The sequence below is a fragment of the Oryx dammah genome, unplaced genomic scaffold (assembly GCF_014754425.2).
Source record: "Oryx dammah isolate SB20612 unplaced genomic scaffold, SCBI_Odam_1.1 HiC_scaffold_27, whole genome shotgun sequence".
NCBI classification, from domain to species: domain Eukaryota; kingdom Metazoa; phylum Chordata; class Mammalia; order Artiodactyla; family Bovidae; genus Oryx; species Oryx dammah.
Window position 1 is genome coordinate 9,965,485 of NW_024070211.1, and position 13,853 is coordinate 9,979,337.

Below are 13,853 nucleotides of genomic sequence, written 5' to 3' on the forward strand. Positions count from 1 at the left end.
GCCAAGGAAGTTGAAGTGATCACAAAATGATTTCAAAGGGGCTCGGTTCAGTTTAGCAACGTTTGTGGGCTTCTTGACAAGGATTTGTGTTAGGCTTTGGCAACACAGACATAATGGGGAGGAAGGAGGTGGCAGTGATTGGGAGGGGGCACAAAGTGGGTACAACAAGGGCTTCTAGGGGCTGATACTGTTCCCTTTCTTTCTTGGGTGTTGGATACAAATGTTATACTGTGATAACCCACCGAGTGCTCATGATCTGTGCACTTTTCATAAGATATGCTCTCCTTTCACAAGAAGGTATATTCAAATGATATGAGAGTGACGTGATTGTGACTGAAGGTGCCAACGTGAAACTGATTCTCTGTACTTCACATTCTCCTGGCACAGGTCCAGCTACTTGCGAGATGACAGAAGAGCCTTCAGAGAAAGCCAAGGGCCTTGTGTCACCTGACAGCAGATGAAAGGATAATATCAGCTATAACGGAAATAACCGAAGAGAAGAAAAGCATTTGGGGCAAGAATGAGAATAACGGCATTATGCCTCACAATGGTTCAGTCCTGTACGATTTACACCCAAGTGCTCCAGGTTTATCAATGTACCAAGTCCTGTTGTTCAATAGTAGCCATTACTCTCATTTCCACTTTACAGATGGAAAAAAAATGAAGATTTAAACATAAAGCCATTTGGCCAAGATAACACAGCTGTTAGATAATAGATCCAGGATTTAAGTTAGTTTTCTTACATCTTAATCCAGAGCTCTTTCAAAACACCACAGGTTCAATATAGCAAAAAGAAGGGCAAATGTGGGGTTAGTGGAGGGACTTTATGCAGGTGACATGGAGAGGGAACCCTGAGACCTTTCCAGCTTTTTTTTTTTCCCCACACCACACAGCTTGCAGGATCTCAGTTCCCTGACCAGGGCTTGAACCTGGGCTGCGACAGTGAAAGGGTCGAATCCTAACCACTAGACCATCAGGGAACTCCCAGTTCTTTCCAGTCTTGAATGGTTAAGGGAAATTTTTTATTGTTCCCACACTCTCTGCAGTTTTCAGGGAGAACTTTCTGAGCCATGCCCTTCCCCCCACTGCATTCTTGACATGGCACTCAAAGGCCTTCACACCTTCAGGCCCACAAACATTTTCCCCTGCCCTAATTATTTATTTATTTTAATTAATTAATCTATTCATTGGACTGCAGAGGGTTTCTGTTGCTGCACGTGGGCTTTGTCTAGTTGTGGTGAGCGGGGGCTATTCTCTGTTTGCAGAGCGCCGGCTTCTATTGCGGTGGCTTCTCTTGTTGCCAAAGCATGGGATCTAGGCATGCAGGCTTCAGTAGCTGTGACACATGGGCTTAGTTGCTCTGCAGCATGTGGCATCTTCCCAGACCAGGGATCAAACCCATGTCCCCTCATTGGCAGGTGGATTCTTAACCCCTGGCAGGCTACAGTCCATGGGGTCACAAAGGGTCAGATACAACTGAGCAGCTTCACTTTCTTCCTCATGATGTACAGCTAGTAAGTGGCCCAGAGGATCTTTTCCAAGTATGACACGTTGTTTGCTACTTATCTGTCATAGCTATAGCAATTCCATAAAATTCCCACTACTTAAAATTTATTTGGCTTTGCTGGATCTTAATTTGGGCACGTGGGATCTTAGTTCCTGGATCAGGGATTGACCCTATGTCCCCTGGGGTCAAGGTAGACTGGACAACCAGAAGGAGGATTTGCATAAAGGCTGGAGGGATATGATGGAGTAGGCCCAAGTTCCCATTACTTTTACCAAAAGGATTCAAGGAGGGGCACAGAAGGACAGACATGGCTTAAACAAGGGGAGATGCTGCCCAGGGCCAGGCATCTAGAAATGGTTTTGGATCTGCAGGAGAGAAGTCTGCAGAGACACGGCCCCTGTGAGTCAAGAGCAACGTGAGCCTGCAACAGTAACAAAATAGGTCGTGCCAAAATGGGGTTACAAGTATTGCAGCATATATTAACTGATGACCTATAACAAGAGAGACTTCCCTGGTGCTCAGACAGTAAGGGGTCTGTCTGCAAAGCGGGAGACCTGAGTTTGATCCCTGGGTTGGGAAGATCCCCTGGAGAAGGAAATGGCAACCCACTCCAGTGTTCTTGCCTGGAAAATCCCATGGACAGAGAAGCCTGGCCGGCTACAGTCCATGGGGTCACAAAGGGTCAGATACAACTGAGCAGCTTCACTTTCATTCTTTTGCTAAGATGTTATATCAGCCCAAGCTCTAACTAAATCTTTGAGGTATTCATCTCTGGGTATATGCTGAACATGTTTATGAACCTCTATGTGCCTTTCTCTTGTTAGTCTGTCTTTGGCCAGTCTAATTTATGCAGCCCCAGCTGCATGGGTATAGGAAGAGATCTGGGGGCAGAAGAAGTGATTTTTCTTGTCCTATAGTGGTCATTAGTGACATTGACAAGAGTGGCTTTAGGTAGAGTATGTGGAGGTTAAAATCTAATTAGATCAGAATTGAGAGTCTGAGAGAAGAGAAATGATGCAGTCAGTACAGACAACTCTCTCAAGTGTTTGACCACAGCGGGAAGAAGTGTGGGGTGAACACCAGTGTGTTAAAGTGTCAGAATAATGCATCACATTCATGATAAAGTTTCCTGTCATTTGGTAGAGGTTGATGTACATTAATTGTGTTTTATTTTGCCATGTGTCCTGTGGGGTCTTAGTTCCCCTACCAGGGATCAAACCCATGCCCTTTGCATTGGAAGCACTGAGATTTAATCACCAGGAAATCCTACATTATATTCTTTTTTTTTTTTTTTTTACTTATTCATTTGTTTGGCTATGCCTGTTGTGGCATGCAGGCTCTTTTAATTGTGGCACATGGGATCTAGTTTCCTGAGCAAGGATGGAACCTGGGCCCTATGCACTGGGAGCACAGAGTTTTAGCCACTGGACCACCAGGGAAGTCCCCGATATTACATTCTTATAATATAACCTTGTATATAACCTTGTCAGTGAAGGTTCAAAGAGACTTTAGAATCTGACGAAATAGTACAGATATATCTTTAAAAAAAATTAAGGCAAACGGAACAAACTGTAACAGCTGATAATTCAGAAAGGTGAACATTTTGATGTTTGCTACATTATCTTTACACTTTCACATTTCCAAGGAATCTTAACCACAGGACTGCCAGGAAGGTCCCCATTAAAAATAATTAGAGGGGCCTTCCCTGGTGGCTCAGATGGTAAAGGATTTGCCTGCCAATGCAGGAGACTCAGGTTCGATCCCTGAGTCAGGAAGACCCCCTGGAGGAGGGCATGGCAACCCACTCCAGTATTCTTGCCTGGAGAATCCCATGGACAGAGGAGCCTGGCGGGCTACAGCCATTGGAGTTGCAAAGAATCGGACACGACTGAGCAACAAACAAGTCTAAACTTGTTTCCGATGATTTTCTGTCCCTTCTGCTAGAGACAGGAATTGGGACACCTTTATGAATGCGTGTCCTGCTTTTATGCAAATGAGGATATAGGGTAGAGAGCCTTCCTTCTATCTGCTTCTTCTCAATTGCCTTTAGCTCAAAACAATCCTTGTGCCAAAGTGGCATATCTGGGGGTGGCACGTTCTGCCACCCCGCACCTCCATGATGCTTGATCAAACGGTCATTTCTCATTCCTCATCCTTCTTTCCCTATCGGCAGCCTTCAACACATTTGATCACTTGATCCTTCTTGGAACACTTTCTTCAACTAGCTGGCTCTCTCTCCTGGCTTTTCTCCTGGTTTTCCTCCCGCCTCTCTGGCTGTTCCTTCTCAGCTTCCTGTTGCTGAATTCTCCCCCTTCTCCCTTTCCTCCTCCTCAGCTGCAAACTCTGAATGCTGGGGCCCCAGGGTTCAGTTCTCACATTTTCACTGCTCTATATCTATATTCATTTCTCGGGTGATCTCATCCTTTCTTGTGGTTTCAAATAACATCTATATGCAGATGAGGCATAGATTTTTATCTCCTCTGCTCAAAACTCCAGACTATTATGTCCAACTGAACGCTCACCATGTCCACCTGGTTGTCCAGTAGAAATCTCAAACTCACCATGTCCAAAACGAAACTCCAGGCCTTCCCACGCCCTCCTCAAACCTGCTTCTCCCATTGTCTTCTCCATTCAGGAAACAATCGCTCTGTCTTCCCATTTACGTAGGCCAAAACCTGAGTCATCCTTGACTCCTTTCCCTCTGCCATGTCAATCCTCAGCAAATACCGTCAATTTGATCTTCAAAATACATCCAAAATCCAATCACTTCTTACCACCACCCACTGCTACCACTCCAATGCAAGCTACCACCTGAGCCTCTGAGCAATCTCACCTCAACAAAGAGGGATCCCTCTTAAACCCAAGTCAGATAGATATTGTCACCCCCTGCTCAGACCCCTCCAAGGTCCTCATGATGGATAAGGCCACACCCAATCTAGCCTCCATCTCTCTCTGGGCTCATTTCTTTTATTCTCATTTCTTTATTCCCTCTGCTTTAGTGACCCTGGCTTCCTTGCTATTTATTTTTCAAACACTCCCGGTTTACCGCTCCCCGGAGCCTGTGATCTTGTTGTCAAGGCTGAAATGCGGGTACCCCCAGATAAGGCATGGTTTCCTCTTTCACTTCCTTAGGATCTTTGCTCAGATGTTGTCTCTCAGTGAGGCCATCCATGACCCCCACACCCCCTCTTTGAAGGGGAATACTCCCGTTTTCCTTCCCTTCTTTGTTTTTTCCCACAGCTCGTTCACTGTCTAACTTACTTACCTTCCCTAGAACGGAGCTCCATGAGGAGGGGGAATTCGAGGCAGAGAGCATAATGGTTGGTAGGACAGACTTGAAGCCAGGCTTCCAGGATGTGGTTGCTGTCCCTGCCACTATCCGACTGTGGTACCCAAGACAAGTTACTGAACCATTGCCACTTAGTGTCTTCATCTATATGTTGGGGTTAATAACAGAACCTGTCTCACGAGGTTTATAATATAGTAAATGCTGGGCTTCCCAGGTGGTGCTAGTGGTAAAGAACACATCTACCAATGCAGGTAGATGTAAGAGACACAGGTTCTACCCCTGGATCAGGAAGATTCCCTGGAGGAGAAAATAGCAACCCGGTATTCTTGCTTGGAAAACTCCATGGACAGAGGAGCTCGCTACAGCCCATGGGGTTGCAAAGAGTCAGACACAACTGAGCACACACAGACACACACCACATGTACCCTTCTTCACCTTTACTTTTTCATTCAGTATTGTATTTTTAACATCTAGCCATATTGATATATAGAAATTTCATTCTTTCCTTTTAGCTGCAATGTAATAAATATCCCACCATATTTGTAATCTGTATATAATTTGTATATCTGTCCCCCTATTGATAGACATTCAAGTTGTTTCAGTTTTATGTTATTGTGGACAATTTGTATCAAAGCCTTTATAAATATCTCTTGGTGTCCAAATGGGATTCTGGATCCCAGAGTTTATACATTTTCTGCTTTCCTAGACTAAATTGCTTCCTACAATACCTTTGACCCTTCCACCTGCAAATATGAGAGGATTATTTTTCCCGTATCCTCCTCAATACTTCTTTGAGTCAGACTTTTTATTCTTTGTTAATCTTGGGTAGGAATAATATCTCATCATTCAAAAAAAAATGTTTTTTATCTGACTGTGCCAGGTCTCAGTGTGGCACATAGGATCCTCAGTCTTCTCTGCCACATACACAGTCTTTAGTTGCAGCGTGCATGATCTTTAGTTGTGGCATACGAACTCTTTGGGTTTCCCTGGTGGCTCAGTGGTAAAGAATCCCCTTTCCAATGCAGGAGACATAAGTTCAGCCCCTGGGTCAGAAAGATCCCCTGGAGAAAAAAATGACAACCCACTCAGATATTCCTGCCTGGAAAATCCCATGGACAGAGAAGCCTGCAGGGCTACAGTCCGTGGGGTTGCAAAAGAGTTGAACACGACTTAGCAACTAAACAACAACTTAGCAACTCAACAACAGCAGCAACAATATGAACTCTTAGCTGTGACATGGGGGATCTAGTTCCCTGACCAGGGAGCAAACGTGGGTTCCCTGCCCTGGTGGCAGAGTCTTAGCCACAGGACCACCAAGGAAGTCCCAGTATCTCATCATCTTTTAAAATAAACGTTCTACTTTGGAATACCTTTGTTGTTGTCATTTAGTCAATAAGTCCTGTCTGCTGCTACAGAGAAGTCAATGGCACCCCACTCCAGTACTCTTGCCTGGAAAATCCCATGGACTTTTTTGCAACTCTATGGACTTAGCCTGCCAGGCTCCTCTAACCATGATATTTCCCACACAAGAATACTGGAGTGAGTTGCCATTTCCTTCTCCAGGTAATCTTCCCAAACTGGGGATCGAAACAACATCTCCTGCATTGCAGGTGGATTCTTTACCACTGAGCCACCAGGATCTTTAGACCTATAGAAAAGTTACAAAGATAGTCAAGAGAGTTCCCAAATATCCTTCAATCAATCTCCTCTATTATTAGCATTTTACATTACTATGGCATATTTGTCAAATCTAAGAAGTCAACATTGGCTTACTACTGTTAACTAAAATCCAGACTTTATTCAGTTTCAGTAATGTCCTTTTTCTGTTCCAGGATCCCATCCAGAATACTACACTGTCCTTCTGTTTCTTTAGTTTGTTCTGGTCTGTGACTGTTTCTCAGTCTTTCCTTATTCCTATAACCTTGATAGTCCTGAGGAATACCGCTCAGGTATTTTGCAGAAGAAAGTGAAAGTGTTAATTGCTCAGCTATGTCCAACTCTCAGGGATGCCATGGACTATAGCTTGCCCGCCTCCTCTGTCCATGGAATTCTCCAGGCAAGAATCCTGAAGTGGGTTGCCTTTCCCTTCTCCAGGGGAGCTTCCCAACCCAGGGACTGAACCTGTGTCTCCTGCATTACAGGCAGATTCTTTACCATCTGAGCCACAAACCTAATCCATTTTGCAGAATGTCCTTCAGTTAGAGCTTATCTGATGTTTTCTTCATGGCTTTCCAGAGGTTATAGATTTAGGGGAAGAGATGAACTGCCTTTCTCATCACACCCTACTGGAGGTCACATGCTACCCACATGACTTATTACTGGTGATGTTATTACCTTTCATCACTTGGTTAAGGTGGTGTTCCCATGTTTCTTCACGGTAAAGTTACTATTTCCCTCTTTCCATACTCTATGGTATCTACTCACTTTAATTTGCACTTCCTTCTGCAATCAGGAGTTCTTATAAGAATTGCCACTTTGTCCTTTGCTTATGTTTCAACTTGTTTGCTTGTTTCTAGCTCTTACTGACTCTAAGGTGTTATTTATATATAAATTACAATTATCTTCTCCCAGGGAGTCCTTTAGTATTTTAACTTAGTTTATCATGTCTTTTGCCATTTATGTTTTAAATTTTAATTTAATCATATATACAAATGCTTTCCTTTATTCTTTGTATGTTCTGAACTACCTTTGAACACCCATCCATGACTCACCAACCCTCTAGCAATCTTTGGTTTTCCTGATTTGATTCATGTTGCCCCTTTGCCTCAGATGTCCTTTCTCCTTCTTACTGCCAAGCAAGCTCTTATTATCTTCAAGGCCATAAACCAAATAAAACCTTTTATGGGAAGCTCCTCCCAATTCCCCCAGATAGAATTAGTTGCTGTCTCCACAGTCCTCTCACGAGTCCATATCTTTACTAAAGTCCATATCTTTACCTATCTTGGGGGCTCCCCTGGTGGTCCAATGGCTAACACTCCAGGCTCTCAGTGCAGAGGGCTAGGGTTTGATCCCTAGTCAGAAAACTAGATGTTAACGTGCTGTAACTAAAGCTCCCTCATGCTGCAACTAAGACTTCGTGCGGCCAAATAAAAAATGAATAAGTAAATAAATAAAGTACAAATTATATTGTTATATTGCTTTTTGCTTAATTGTATGTCTTCTCTCAAACTAAATTATTACATGAGGAGTGGAAACCCATGTAGTTCATCTTTCTTTTTTTTGTTGTGTTGAAACATATGCAACATTTACCACCTTAGCCATTTTTAAAGGGACAGTTCATGGTATTAAAAACGCATTGTTGGGACTTTGCTGTGGTCCAGTGGTTAAGAAAATGCCTGACAATGCAGGGAACACTGGTTTGATCTCTGGTTGTGAAACCATTTACCTCATATTGGGACTTGAACCCATGTCCTGGGACTAGAACCCAGCCAAACCCAGCTTGGGACTTGAACCCAGTCAAAACCCTGCTTGGGACTTAAACCCAGGTGACTGGGACTCAAACCCAGCCAAAACTCTACCTGGGACTTGAACCCACATGGTTGGGACTTGAACCCAGCCCAAACCCACAGTACCTGGTTTCAGGGCTCAGGTTCTTGATGTCTCATCACAGAAAGAATTCAGTGAGAGAGAGAGTGATAGGTAAGAAGTGGGTTTATTCAGATTCAGAGAGAAGCACACTCCACAGACAATGTGTGGGCCATCGCAGAGGGTGAATGGTGCCTAGAAATGTGGAGTGGTTAGTTTTTATAGGCTGGGCAATTTCAAATGTAAATGAATGGGAGGACTATCTCTGGTATTCTTGCCTGGAGAATCCCATGGACAGGGGAGGCTGGCGGGCTACAGTCATAGGGTTGCACAGAGTCAGACATGACTAACGTGACTTAGCAGGCAGGCATGGGAGGACTATTCCAACTATTTTTGGGAAGCGGTGGAGATTCCCAGGATTTGGGCCACTACCCACTCCTTGGTCTTTTATCAGTGCCTTGGAAATGTCAAGGAACCTCTGGGTGTGTCATTTCACTTGCTGACTGAGGATCAAGGTCTAGTCTTGTCTGCCATCTTGGTCCCACTTGATTCTAATCAGTTTATGCTGTGCCCTTGGGCTATGTCACTCTTTCAAAAGTTATGCCCTGCCCCTTTCCCTCCTGTTACAGTTGGGGAATAAGATCCCACTTGCTGCAGAGCAACAGGGCATAACTACTGAGCCTGCACTCCACTAGAGAATCCATGCTCTGCAACAAAGGATCCAACATGATGCAACAAAGATGCCGCCTACCGACCACAACCAACACCCAGCGAAGCCAAATAAATGCATAAAACACACTGTTGTGCAGCCATCACCACCATCCATCCCTGTAACTTTTCTCCTTGTAAATCTGAAACTCTGTATCTATTAAACAATAACTCCTCCTTCTTCCCTCCCCTCAGTTCAGTTCAGTTCAGTCACTCAGTCATGTCCAACTCTTTGCAACCCCATGAATCACAGCACACCAGGCCTCCCTGTCCATCACCAACTGCTGGAGTTTACCCAAACTCACATCCACCGAGTCGGTGATGCCATCCAGCCATCTCATCCTATTGTCCCCTTCTCCTCCTGCCCCCAATCTCTCCCAGCATCAGGGTCTTCTCCAATGCCCCCCAGCAACTCCTCATTCTACTTTCTGCCTTTTAAGTACCTCATATAAGTGGAATCATACATATCATGTATTTTTTGTCCTTTTGTGACTAGCTTGTTTCACTTAGTATTACATCTTCAGGGTTCATTCATGTTGCAGCATGGGTCAGAATTTTTTTAAGGCCAAATATGATTCCATTGTATGAATATACTGCATTTTGATAACACATTTAAGTGGCCGGACAGTTGGGTTGCTCCCATGCTTTTGCTATTGTGGATAATGCTGTTATGAACATGGGTGTGCACAGGAGGGTGTCTTTGAGACCCTATGCCAAGAAGTGATGTTGCTGGGCCATTGGGTAATTCTATGTTTAATCTTTTTGAGGAAGCTCCATACTATTTTTCACAGCTTCAGCATCATTTTACATTCCCACCAACAGTGCACAAGGGTCCCGATTTCTCCACATCCTTGCCAACACTTGTTTTCTGTGTTGTTTTTTTTTTAATTTTTTAATTGAATTAATTATATCTCTGCTGTACAACGAAGTTGTTTTCTGTGTTTTTGATAATAACCATCTGAATGGGCATGAGGTTGCCAACTAGTTCATCTCTGTAAATGAACACTGGGCACGATGCAATCAGTGTTTATTGAGTGAACAGATGAGGCTACAGTCTTGTTAGGGGAAACACTGAAACCACTTGGCCTGGTCAGGCAAAATATAGCTACTTGTATGAATTACCTTAGAACAAGAGGTCCTATTTAAAAATGAGGGACTAACAAGCTACCACCAACCAGCAGAATTCAGGAAAGGTCAAAAGGAGACAGTAGATGCCAGTCCATATATCCTACCAACCTCCCAGATCCTTCTCTCTGGAATCCATCTTGGCTGAGCAATGTGTGTGCTACTAAGAAGGACCCTGAGTCAGAATGATTATCCAGGGACTGTTCAGTTCAGTTGCTCAGTCGTGTCCGACTCTTTGCATGACCCCATGAATCACAGCACACCAGGCCTCCGTGTCCATCACCAACTCCTGGAGTTCACTGAAACTCATGTCCATAGAGTCGGTGATGCCATCCAGCCATCTCATCCTCTGTCGTCCCCTTCTCCTCCTGCCCCTAATCCCTCCCAGCATCAGAGTCTTTTCCAATGAATCAACTCTTCTCATGAGGTGGCTAAACTATTGGAGTTTCACCTTCAGCATTGGTCCTTCCAATGAACAACCAGGACTGATCTCCTTTAGGATGGACTGGTTGGATCTCCTTGCAGTCCAAAGGACTTTCAAGAGTCTTCTCCAATGCCACAGTTCAAAAGCATCAATTCTTCGGCACTCAGCTTTCTTCACAGTCTCACATCCATACATGACCACAGGAAAAACCATAGCCTTGACCTTTGTTGACAAAGTAATATCTCTTCTTTTCAATGTGCTGTCTAGGTTGGTCATAACTTTCCTTCCAAGGAGTAAGCGTCTTTTAATTTCATGGCTGCAGTCACCATCTGCAGTGATTTTGGAGCCCAAAAAATAAAGTCAGCCACTGTTTCCACTGTTTCCCCATCTGTTTCCCATGAAGTGATGGGACTAGATGCCAAGATCTTCGTTTTCTGAATGTTGAGCCTTAAGCCAACTTTTTCACTCTCCACTTTCACTTTCATCAAGAGGCTTTGAGTTCCTCTTCACTTTCTGCCATAAGGATGGTGTCATCTGCATATCTGAGGTTATTGATATTTCTCCCAGTAATCTTGATTCCAGCTTGTGTTTCTTCCAGCCCAGCGTTTCTCATGATGTACTCTGCATAGAAGTTAAATAAGCAGGGTGACAATATACAGCCTCGACATACTCCTTTTCCTATTTGGAACCAGTCTGTTGTTCCATGTCCAGTTCTAACTGTTGCTTCCTGATCTGCATATAGGTTCAACCCAGGAGCTAATCCCATCACCATAAAACCAGAGGCTGAGAGCCACGTGGCAGAGTAGTTCTTTCGGGTTCCTTTACCCTGCTACTCTCCACCTGGGCGCCCTTCCCTAGTAGCTCAGCTGATGAAGAATCCGCCTGTGATGCAGGAGACCCCAGTTTGATTCCTGGGTCAGGAAGATCCCCTGGAGAAGGGATAGGCTATCCACTCCAGTATTCTTGGGTTTCTCTGGTGGCTCAGGTGGTAAAGAATCTGCCTGCAATGCTGGAGACCATCCCCAGAGAAGGGAATGGCTACTCACTCCAGTAGAATTGCCTGGAGAATTCCTTGGACAGAGGAGCCTGGCAGGCAATAGTCCATGGGGTCGCAAAGAATCGGACACAACTGAGCAACTCTCACTTCCCTCCCCTGCTGCTCTCCACCTGGGCCCCCTTCCCAGCACAAGTCTCTGGCTTTGTCAGCATGTGTATTTCCTTGAACAAGTCATTTCCAAGTGTTAGACAAGAGCCCAGTCTCGGGCCCTGGAAGCCGTCCCCCTTCCTGCAGCAGCCTGAATCAGTGGTCTTCAGACTTTTTGCTCTCGTGCCAACTTAAAGAATTTTTTTAAAACTGCTGCTGCTGTGAGGATTCCAACAGGAAACAAATAACACAGTCAAATTAAGATAATTCAAGCAGGTCATATGTACAAAGGAGCTAATTTAGAAGGTGCGGTCAAGGTGTAGGGAAATCACCAGGGATTATGCAGGAAGCTGGGAAGAGCAGCAGCTAGGGTGTTACCACCTAAGGTCTAAAGGGCAATTTCTCTGCCTTAAGAGGAGCAATAACTTTCCATCCAGGGACAGGGCCAGAATGACTAGATGTCCAGAGACGAGAACAAAGGGAATAAAGATCCTAATCTCGCTCCTGCCTCCATCCTATCTCCTGCCAGGGCTTCCCAATGACCAAATCCAAGTTGAGGCTAGAGGCACAGAGCCCTTGATGTCCTCCAACCAAGTCAGCAAACCAGGGGCGAGAAGACGGGAGAGGTAGGTCGCAGAATGGATCTGCTGGTCCACATGCAGGCTAGGTGGCACATTTCAATATTGTTCACTGGGACATCTTAAATATAAGCCACTGCGAAAGGTGCACTTGCTTGGACTTCCCTGGTGGCACAGTGGCTAAGAATCCATGTGCCAATGCAGGGGACGTGGGTTTGACCCCTGGTCCAGGAAAATTCCACGAGCCATGGAGCGACTAAGCCTGTGTGCTACAACTACTGAAGCTCGAGAGCCTGAAGCCTGTGCTCCACAGCCAGAGAAAGCCCTGCCACTAGAAGCCCAACCAGCACAAGGAGTAGCCCCTGCTCGCTGCAACTAGAGAAAAAAGAAGGAAGCAAAAAGCAACAAAAAAAGACCCAGTGTAGCCCAAACTTAGCCCCAACAAAGCAAAAAGCAACGAAAACACAAAAGCAACAAAGACCCAGGGTAGCCCAAACTTAAAAACAAAAGGATACACTTGCTAAATAAAACTGTTCCATCATCAGCTGAATGTAAATATCATCAGGGTTAAAACTGTTCCATCATCAGCTGAATGTAAATATCATCAGGATTTGATACTATCTTTTATTTCAAGAAGGTCCATCTGGTGGCTCAGAGGTTAAAGCTTCTGCCTGCAATGCGGGAGACCTGGGTTGGATCCCTGGGCTGGGAAGATTCCCTGGAGAAGGGAATGGCAACCCACTCCAGTATTCTTGCCTGGAGAATCCCATGGATGGAGGAGCCTGGTGGGCTACAGTCCACGGGGTCGCAAAGAGTTGGACACGACTGAGTGACTTCACTTCATTTCAAGAAAATACCAGAACAAGCTCACTTTAACAGGCAGAAATGCTACATCATTTTGCTTCCTTTCACAGAATGTTATCCTAAGGTAATATATTTTATGCTGGAAAGTCTGTTATTGACTACTTTATTCATACTCCAATAGAAATTTGTATATATGATTGCAATTTAAGAAATTTTGAAATTTAAATAATTTAAATTTTCCTTTGACTCTAAGTTTCTATGTTTTAAAATTTCTTCTGGATTGAAATATCACTTATTATTGTACTAATACACAACTGATCAAAGCAACATAACATATATCTTTTGGAAAAATAATTATTAAACAAAGAGTAAAACAATATTGGAAATATGTCTCTTACTGAAATAGATTTTTTTTCAATTGTGAATTTATGGATAAATGTTACCACTGGAATGAAGCTGGGTTCAGCATCAATTTTATATCTATTTTTAACTTTTATAAATAGAAGCTCTGAGAAACCATGTTCAAATAAATAAGTAGATGGAAATGAAGGGAGTTTTGTTATAATAATGTCACTTAACTTTTTTAATTCTTAGAGTTTCAAGCCAAAAAATTACATAGTGATTATTTTGAAAATGATCAAAAGTTATTTTAGGGGGACTTCCCCGGCAGTCCAGTGGTTAAGACTTTGTCTTCCAATGCAAAGGGCAGTGGTTTGACCCTTGGTCAGGGAATTAAGGTCCCACATGCT

The 13,853-nt window shown here is 44.1% G+C and overlaps 1 non-coding gene across 1 annotated transcript; it reads right to left on the reverse strand.

Annotated features, from left to right (window-relative positions):
- Window positions 1–908: 908 nt before the first annotated feature.
- Window positions 909–980, reverse strand: TRNAE-UUC. The gene has a single exon. It is a non-coding gene; the product is annotated as a tRNA-Glu (tRNA).
- Window positions 981–13,853: the final 12,873 nt, after the last annotated feature.